Here is a 10,640-nt window from a genome sequence, read left to right as displayed (position 1 = left end):
CGAATAATTATAAGGTGCTCATTTTGTGTCAGGCTCTGTTTAGGGACTTTCTATATATCAATTCAAGTAATCCTCACAACTATCCTAAGAGATATGTCTTATTTCTAGCTCCATTTTACAGATGAGGAAACTGAGGCACAGGGAGATTAAGTGATTTGTCCAAGATCAAACATTTAGTAAGTGGTCTAGTCAGGAGTCAAATCAAAGCAGGGTCTCTGAAATCCACATTCCTAACCACTCTGGTATACTGCCTCCGAGACTCAGTAAAGAAACTTCTTTAGTTCTCTCTAGCCCAGTGTTCTCAAACTTACTGGACCATAATATTCCAATGAATATCTCTAGGACGTTCTTTAGGAAACACTTAAAGTAGTTCCTTACAAGTCACAATTTATGATTCTGTAAATAGGAAAATGAGTTTTAATTGACATTGTTCTCCTAATTTTAGGAGAAAGTTAATATGGATTGAGACTGAATTCTCAGTTTCCAAAAACCGTATAACTTACCTGTCAAAGGAAGGGAGGAGGCAAGATATTTGTCCTTTCTTAAAAATGAAACTTAACTTACTTGACTGATACTTGTGACCTGCAAACCTAATAAATCCATTCAAAAAGGACATTGCTAGCAAAACACATGACAGATGAAATCATTAATTTCATGAGGAAAGAATGTGAAGAAATGTTCAGCACCCACTGCTATTTCAAATAATGAGTAGAGGAAAACTGGTGTTTAATTATTCTACTATGCAGCTCTAAATTTGATTCTACTAAACTTAACTTTTAAGCTATAAATTGATACAACTTTTGAACAAAGAAAATATCCTGCACTGATGGCTGTAAAGAATCACACGCATATCCATTCTCATAGTCTTCCAAAGTTAAAGGTACAATATGAGATACATCATTGGACTACATAACGGATTCCTTGAGTGGCTCAGTGGATGGCTTGAATTAATAAAAACATAGGGAAATTATTCTTTAAAACCATGAATTCACAACTACAAAGCCTATTTTTGCTTTGCTATTATTAATACAATAAGAGGTTTGACTTTGACCCTGGAATCATAAACGTGGAAAACATTAACAGTATTATATTGACATGTTCTGAGCCTCTCTTTTTCTATATTATACTGAGGCTTGTGATAACTTTGGAGGAGTCCCTGTGGCACCAAATAAAGCTAAACAATTTATATAGGCTAAGATCAAGGAGGTCTAGTCAACCAAAAGATTCCAGCTCCTCGATAAAAGGAAGGCTGCTTGAAACCACTGGCAATTATTAATGTTTTAAAACTATAATTCAAGAAATTCTTCTTTTAAAAAATAAATATTAACCTTTTGGAAAAATCTGTCTTTTATAATGAGCTATACACCAGGCTTTTCAAAGACGTTTCAGATGTATGTTGATGAAAATGTCTTCATATTATTAACCTAGCCTTTTTGTTTTAACCATGATACATTTAAACTGTTTAAGAATGAATGAAACAAACCAGCCAACCAAAAAAACCAAACCCATTGCCGTCCAGTCTATTCCAACTCATGGAGACCCCATATGTTACAAAGTAGGACTGCTTCATAGGATTTTCTTAGCTGTCATCTTTATGGAGGCAGATCACCAGGCCTTTCTTTCACAGTGCTGCTGGTGGTTCAAAATGCCAACCTTTTGGTTAGTAGTCAAGTGCAAACTATTCCTGCCATTTTGACGTAATAGTAGCGCATCAAACCAAAACCAAACCTGTTATCATTGAGTTGATTCTGACTCATGGCGACCCCATGTGTTACAGAGTAGAACTGTTCCATAGGGTTTTCTTGGTTGTAATCTTTATGAAAGCAGGTTGCCTGGTCTTTCTTCTGCAGTGCAGCTGGGTAGGTTCAAACTGCCAACTTTAGATTAGTTTATCATCGTTGTTAGATGCCATTGAGTTCATTTCAACTCATAATAACCCCCTGTGACAGAGTAGAACTGCCCCATAGAGTTTTCTAGGCTGTAATCTTTGTGGAAGCAGATTACCAGGTCTTTCTCCCTTGGAGCCACTGGATGGGTTCGAACTGCCCACCTTTGGGTTACAGCAGCAGTCAAGCACAAACTGTGCCTCTCAGGGACCTTAGCGTCACATTTATTATACTAAAATAAGCCACCTTTTAAAATGTTATAATTATCATAGAAGTATTTTAATACTTAAGGTTGGGTTTTGGCCACACAGAATAAAATGGGATTTTCGTCTTACGGATGATCCCTGGTGGTGCAAGGGTTAAAGTGCTCAGCTGCTAACCAAAAGGTTGGTGGTTCGAACCCACTGACAGCTCCACAGGGCAAGATGTGGCAGTCTGCTTCCATAAAGATTTCAGCCTTGGAAACCCTATGGGGCAGTACTGCTCTGTCCTACAGGGTCTCTATGCGTCGGAATTGACTGTGACAGCGGTGGATTTGGTCTTTTTTTTTTAGATCATAAGTTAGACTCTGCAGTAATAGAGTGGCTATTCATTAGGACTTCTGAGCTTTTCAGGGCTACTCTGTAATGATGCAACAGGGAAACTGCATGTCGCGGTGCAGAAGGCAATGGAAGACCCAATGCTGTCTTTCTCTTGCTTTTCAATCTAAACAGGCCAAGAGCTATAAATCAGGATTGGGATGGAACACACTCCAGAGAGAGGTATATAACAAAGAGGAGTAGCTGGGAAGCAATTGTCGCTAGTCATCTGGTCATGATATCCCAAGCAAGTATTCAATACTAGCTTTACCCAAATAGGATGAAGTGTTTAATACTAGCTTTCCCCAAATAGGATGAAGTGTTCAATAATGGCTTTCCGCAAATAGGCTGGAAGCTTGGTTGGAGGCCTTTAAACCAAAAACAGCTTGCATGAATCCAAAAAAAAAAAAAACACATTGCTGTTGAGTCGATTCCAACTCACAGCGACCCTATAGGACAGAGTAGAACTGCCCCATAGGGTTTCCAAGGAGCAGCTGGTGGATTCGAACTGCCAACACTTTGGTTAACAGCTGAGCTCTTAACTACTGTGCCACCAGGGCTCCCTGAATCTAAGTGCCTGTAAATATTGCTGACTATAGCTCAGTTGTTCTTTAGACATCATGTTTTCTTAGACATCCTGCTGAAATTACCACTTTGGTAAAGCTTGCAAGATGAACCCCATTTCTAAAGATAATTTTTGTCAGCGAAATAAAGAAAAAAAGAAAAAAAATTGTGAATCTTCAGAGGATATTTCCTTTTAAGTCTAGTTAAAGTACACGCAATTCTGAAATATTAAACTGCAGTGGTATTTGCAAATGATCAAAATGGGCTTTGGGTCTGTTCATTTTCAGGCACATGACAAAGGCAGTACCCCATAACAGAAGGCAAGTACTGACTCGAATTTTCAGCTGAAAATGTTGATAGATGTTGGGTTTCTTAAAGGCTAAAGTGAGCTGTCTGCTCTCAACAAACAACAACAAAATAATGGTTTGAATCAATCGTCTCAATCTTAAAAAGGATGCATTTTCATCCCAAATGTGTGTATAGTTACAGTAATTGAAGTGTTCTAGTGATTCACTTAAGGAGCCCTGGTGGCCTAGAAAACATGATGGGGCAGTTCTACTCCATCACATGGGGTCGCTATGAGTCAAACTCGACTCGACAACACCTAACAACAACAACGTTGATTCACTTTTCAACTGTTCATGGACCCTGTCTTAGGCTGAGTTCTCTAGAATAGCAAAACCAGTGAAGTGGTGGCCGAGTTAGGAGTCAAATCAAAGCAGGGTCTCTCAAACAATATCATTAATATCACAGGTAAGTAAAATTCTGTTGAAGGTCATTCAAAAACAGTTGCAGCAATATAACGACAGGAACTGTCAGAAATTCAAGCCAGATTCAGAAGAGGACATGGAACTAGGGTTATCGTTGCCAATGTCAGATGGATCTTGGCTGAAAGCAGAGAACACCAAAAAGATGTTTATCTGTGTTTTATTAACTATGCAAAGGCATTCGACTGTGTGGATCATAACATAATATGGATAACATTGCAAAGAATGGGAATTCCAGAACACTAACTGTGCTCATGAGGAACCTGTACATAGACCAAGAGGCAGCTATTCAAACAGAACAAGGACATACAGCATGGTTTAAAATCAGGAAAAGTGTGTGTCAGGGTTATATCCTTCCACTATTCTTATTTAATCTGTATGCTGAACAAATAATCTGAGAAGCTGACTATATGAAGAAGAACGGGGCATCAGGATTGGAGGAAGGCTCGCTCATTAACAGCCTGCAATATACGGATAACACAACCTTGCTTGCTGAAAGCAAAGAGGACTTGAAGCACTTACTGATGAAGATCAAAGACTACAACCTTCAGTATGGATTACATCTCAACATGAAGAAAACAAAAATCCTCACAAATGGACTGATAAGCAACATCATGATAAATGGCGAAAATATTGAAGTTGTTGAGGATTTCATTTTACTTGAATCCACAATCAATGCCCATGGAAGCAGCAGTCAGGAAATCAAATGACATACTGCAGTGAGCAAATCTGCTGCAAAAGACCTCTTCAAAGTGTTGAAAAGCAAAGGTATTACTTTGAGGACCAAGGTCCACCTGATCCAAGCCATAGTATTTTCAATCACCTCATATATATGTGAAAAGCTGGACAATGAATAAGGAAGACCAAAGAAGAATTGATGCCTTTAAATTATGGTGTTGGCAAAGAATATTGACTATACCATGGACTGCTTGTCTTAGTCATCTAGTGCTGCTGTAACAGAAATACCACAAGTGTATGGCTTTAACAAACAGAAATTTATCTTCTCACAGTCTAGTTGGCTACAAGTCCAAATTCAAGGCATCAGCTCTAGGGGAAGGCTTTCTCTCTCTGCCACTCTGGAGGAAGTTCCTTGTCATCAATCTCCCCCTGGACTAGGAATTTCTCCGCTCAGGAACCCCAGGTCCAAATGACTTCCTCTGCTCCTAGCACTGCTTTCTTGGTGGTGTGAGGTCCCCAACTCTCTGCTTGCTTCCTTTTCCTTTTATCTCTTATAAGATGAAAGGTGGTGCAGGCCACACCCCAGGGAAACTCCCTTTACATTGGATCAAGGATGTGACCTGAGCAAGGGTGTTACATCCCACCCGAATCCTTTTTAACCACAGGCAGAGATTCTGATTTATAACACACAGGAAAATCACAAAATGGAGGACAAACACACAGTACTGGAATCATGGCCTAACCAAGCTGATACATATTTTTGGGGGACATAGTTCAATTCATGACATTGCTAGGAGTGAACAAATCTGTCTTGGGAGAGACTTACTGATCTGACAGAGACTGGAGAAACCCCGAGAGTGTGCTCCCCGGACACGCTTATAGCTCAGTAATGAAGTCATTCCTGAGGTTCACCCTTCAGCCAAAGATTAGACAGGCCCATAAAGCAAAAAGAGACTGAATGGGTACACCAGCCCAGGGGCAAGAGAAGGCAGGAGGGGACAGGAAAGCTGTTAATGGGGAACCCAAGGTCAAAAAGGGGAAAGTGTTGACATGTTGTGGGGTTGGCAACCAATGTCACAAAACAATATGTGTGTTAATTGTTTCATGAGAACCTTGTTTGTTCTGTCAACCTCCATCTAAAATACAATAAAAACAAAACAAAACATTTGTCTTAGAAGAAGTACAGCCAGAATACTCCTTAGAAGTGCACTTTGGACATGTATCAGGAGGGACCAGTCCCTGGAAAAGGACATAAAGCTTGGTAAAGTAGAGGGTCAACTAAAAAGAGGAAGACCCTCAAGGAGATGGACTGAAACAGTGGCTGCAACAATGGGCTCAAACACAGCAAGGATTGTGAGGATGGCACAGAACCAGGCAGTGTTTTGTTCTTTTGTACATACGGTCGCTGTGAGTCGGAAGCGATTCGATGGCACTTAACAACGACGGCAACAGAGAAACTTTTTTGTTGTTGTTTGTTGTTAGCTGTCGTTGAGTCAATTACAACTCGTGACGAACCCATGTGTGCAGAGTAGAATTGTGCTCCATAGAGTTTTCAAGGCTGTGACCTTTTGGAAGCAGATCACCAGCCTGTCTTGTGTGATGCCTCTGGGTGGATTCAAACCACCAAAGTATCGGCTAGTAGTCAAGGGTTAAACCATTTATACCACCTTTAAAACCAAAACCACCGCCCTACCAGGGCTCCTTTATACCACCTTTAGTATGCCGAAAAGATTATTTCTCCATTTATTTTTGGTTTAAACAATTAGTGTTCAATATACTTAAGGAAAACCTAGTTTTCCTTTAGACTTTAAGCGTAGCTCACAAATTTCACTATTTAGAAGTTTTACAAATATTACAAAACCCACTGCTGTCGAGTCAATTCCTACTCATAGTGACCCTGTAGAACAGAGTAGAACTACCTCCGTAGGATTTCCAAGACTGTAAGTCTTTATGGAAGCTGACTGCCACTTCTTTCTCCCACAGAGTGGCTGTGGGTTCGAACCGCCTACCTTTTGGTTAGCAGCCAAGTGCTTTAACTATGTGTATACTTAATACACTCAGGTTTCTATAATTTTATAGATATCTTATGTATCTAGCACGTTAAACTTACAGACACAATGACACTAAAGTCTCTTCAATGGTCCAAAATTTGTATGAGTTTAGTAGATTTCAATTTAAAATCTGAAGTCTAAATAAGATGACTAACCGTCTCCAACTAAGGGGTCCCAGGATGTTGGACTTTCAGTTTTGAAACCAGGACAGTCCCCAGAAAATAGGACAAGCTGGTCATGGTAAGTCAAAATCACACAATTACATATTTTCAATTGACTGCCATTCCGACAAGAAGCCCTGGTGGCACAGTAGTTAAGCACTCGGCTGCGAACTGAAAAGGTTGGTGGTTCGAACCTACCAGCTGTTTCGCAGGAGGAAGACCTGGCGATCTGCTCCTATAAAGCTTACAGCCTAGAAAACCCTATGGGGCATTTCTACCCTGTCCTATAGGGTCGCGATGAGTCATAATCGACTCTATGGCAATGGTTTGGGTCATTCTAATAGGTCAAGTACCTAAAATAGCAAATATGAACATGTTCCTTCTTAACTCTCAAACATTAATGCTTAAATTATAATTATTTCGGCTCTTTTTGCACTTAATTCTAAATCTCCCAGAACTGAAAGATCCCTGCCTGCTAAAGGAAGCCTGTTACCATCCCAGTTAATTTAGATCACTTGTGAACAGAGCTCTTGGCTGAATGGGGACTAGATTCTTTCTAACCTCATAACCCCAGGGTTCCTGTTAGAAAGCAAGGTTTCAGCATGTCACACTGTTCCACCGTGTATCAGTTCTGGTTTTAGCTTAGCTTTAGTTTGGCTGCAGTCCTTTCACCGAAGCCATCTGCCATGGACTTGTCAGTGCAGCTCAGTTAGATGTCAACTTCATGTGTGTTTCATATCTGAGACACTGAGCACTTCTCAAAACCTTCAAACACATGCAAAATGTTCACATTTTACTGAGCTAGTCAACTAAGTGGTCGGTTAAGAAAAGTGCCAAAGGCAGGACTAAAAGCGTGTTGAAAAGAGAAGGTGTTCCATTGTTTATAAATTGTAAGACGTTTAGTACAATTACATTTGTGATTTGAATTATACAAGATATTTTTATTCACCAACATCATAGTATGGTAAAACTTACAACATTCTAGTCTGGCTAACCAAAGTGGCTTAGAGAAACTAGAACAACTAAAGCTAAGGAACTCTGGTGGTGCAATGGTTAAGTGCTCTGCTGTTAACCAAAAGTTGGCCGTTCAAACCCCCCAGCTGCTCCGCTGGAGAAAAGACCTGGCGATCTGCTCCTATAAAGATTACAGCCTAGGAAACCCTATGGGGCTGTTCTACTCTATCGTATAGGGTCACTATGAGTCAGAATCGACTCAAAGTCACACAACAACAAACTAAAGTTCTAGGGAAAAAAACAAATCCCAAAGCGTTGCAACCCTCTTATTCATCATGGCTACTAATAGCATTAGGCAAAGTTAATGAAAATTACACCCACTCCCCTCTTATCAACTATCTCATTATTCAACATTTTGCATTTATAATAGTAAAACATCTACTATCTGAGTATTTTGCGCGTTAATGATGTACGTCTGGTGGTAATGACTGCCGAGATGTGAGGCGAGAGTAACGCTAGCTGTGGCGGTTAAGGTTATGTGTCACCTTGGCTGGGCCATGATTCTCACTGGTTTGGCAGTTATGTAATGATGTAATTTGGCAGTTATGTAATGATGTGGTCATCCTCCATTTTGCGATCTGATGTGGTCATCCACCGTGTTAGCATAACACCCATTTTCACAAAATGACCTGGTCTTTGGAACCTAACCATGTCGATAAGTGAGGAGTGGGTGTATTCGATTTTCAGAAAATTGCTCATTCGACAGATTTGTTTTTCTAGCAAGTTGATTTTCTCCTCTCCCTTTCTGTATGGATGTGTAACAAATAAGCATCCAACTACAGGTTTAAGAAGTAAGATAAATACTTTGAATAACTCCGAGTTTTTTACTGTATATCAGCTCCATAGTTTGAAACAGAAGGAAAATGATCTCTCAGTCCAACAGCATGATACAGTCACCATGTGAAGATACAAACCTTCATGTTTGAAAAGTTTTTAAGTTTTAACTGAGGTTATGAGTGACAAATTTAATCTCAATGGAAACATTTTTTTTTTTTTTTGCGCTGTATACTAACTAGAAAGATGGCTTTATTCAGTTGGACATTTTAAAACACTTAGTAAAACAGCTACTTGACATTTAACATTCTTCCCTCTCGAAAACAAATTTATCTTTATAAGGGTTTGAAGTGATAAATACACTGAATGTAAATGAATCCTTCACAGTGACTTCACATAGCTATCCATCCTGTGCCATTAATGTGTAATAAATAGTTGTTTTAAATATTTGCTCCTAGAGGTCTCTTCTTGAACTTACGCATAAGTTATCTAAACAGTTGGGAAAAGATTTATAGTTATGAAGAGGCCTATATGTCAAGGAAAGTTTTATGATATGTTCCATAATAAATTAGCAATAAATGGATACAGGTGACTGTGGAATTTATGACCTTTAATGCTTTAATACTGCACTAAAGAAAAACTAATTATTAAGGTCTTAAAGGGTAATATAAGAATACCATCTACAAATTGTCAAATTAAGCCATTAGTGCTAGGTATTTGAGGTGGGTGCTTTTTTTTTTGCTGCTCAGCCAGAAAGGCAGATAACAAATAAATACAAGAAAACTCAACGCCATCAAGTAGTAGAAAAGCAACAGTAAGATTTTCCAGCTGAAGCTAAAAGTTACTTCTAAAGACTTTTCTTCTGCTTAAAAATAATCATTCTTGTAGCACTTCAGCAAAGTGCTATTCTATAGCAAAAACAAAAAACAAAAACAAAGACTAACTTTATTAGATGATCATCGCACTCACTGTGCGTTTTCCCCAAAATGCCCATGAAAATATTTGAAGACAAGAGGTCCCAGAGAAAGTTGTCTGACTGAAAAAATCAAATTTAAGCTACTTGCAGGTTTTAGGACCATCCTTTCAGAAAGACATTTCAATGTAATGAGGCATCTCTACTTTCATCTTGAGTTTTTCGTAAGAAAAAAGAGCTCACTCTTTTATTCTTAATTCGAACCTCACCAGGAGGTAGATGAGTTTATTTCCTAGAGGGAAGAGGCTATTGTAGAAGTCTGCCTCTAAAGCGATCTTCCTGTTTCCATTCTCTCACCCTTTTAATCCATTCTCCACACTAACTCCAGAATAGTCTTTCTTTTTTAAAAAAAAATCTGATCATATCACATCCCTACTTAAAATCCTTTGATGACTCCAACTGCTTAGTTTCAACTCCTCAGCAAGGCATTTGACGCCTTTGTGATCTAGCCCCCACCTATCTTTCCAACCACAATCCCTCCTGGAACCCTCTGCTCTAGCCAGGTAAAACGCTTAGTCTGCACCCTTTGTTTCCACTGCCTAAATACCCTTCCTCCTTATTTTTCTTTTCTTTCAAGGGACAGCTCAGATGTTACTTCGTGTGTAAAAATTGCCCTGTCAGAGTCAATTGGTTTCCCAATGTTTCCACGTCGTTGTTTTCTGTCTCTTGCGTTGCAGTTGATTGTATGGGTGTCTGTCTTACTAATCACGTGCAAGCACCAGGAAACTTTCTGAAGGCTGGATGTGCAACAAGCAGATCTTACCCCGGGTGGTTAGAGAGGTGGCTGTCACATTGAGTGGAAGGTTAGACTAGTTCAGTGGTTTCTGAAGTGCATGGACTATGACAGTACCATACGACAATTTTGGTTAAGAGCTCGGCTGCTCACCAAAAAGGTTGGAGTTCGAATCCACCAGCTGCTCCTCGGAAACCCTGTGAGGCAGTTCTGCACTGTCCTATAGGGTTGCTATGAGTTAGAATCAATTTGACAGCGACAGATTTGGTTTTTTGGTTGGTTTACTGCTAAATGAGAAAAACCAGAGTAATGAATTAATTACACAAGTCATTTATATTTGACCTCCCCATTTGGGGAAGGGCTGATCTTTTATTCTGACATATTTCCTTCAGATTATGCATGTGCATGTTAAATTCTGTATTATAAACCCCCCTTTTTTTGGTTACACTGTATTTTATGAA

Source organism: Trichechus manatus, unplaced genomic scaffold, assembly GCF_000243295.1.
Source record: "Trichechus manatus latirostris isolate Lorelei unplaced genomic scaffold, TriManLat1.0 scaffold00031, whole genome shotgun sequence".
Taxonomy (NCBI): domain Eukaryota; kingdom Metazoa; phylum Chordata; class Mammalia; order Sirenia; family Trichechidae; genus Trichechus; species Trichechus manatus.
The sequence above is the reverse complement of the archived record's forward strand: the minus strand, read 5'-3'. Positions refer to the sequence as shown.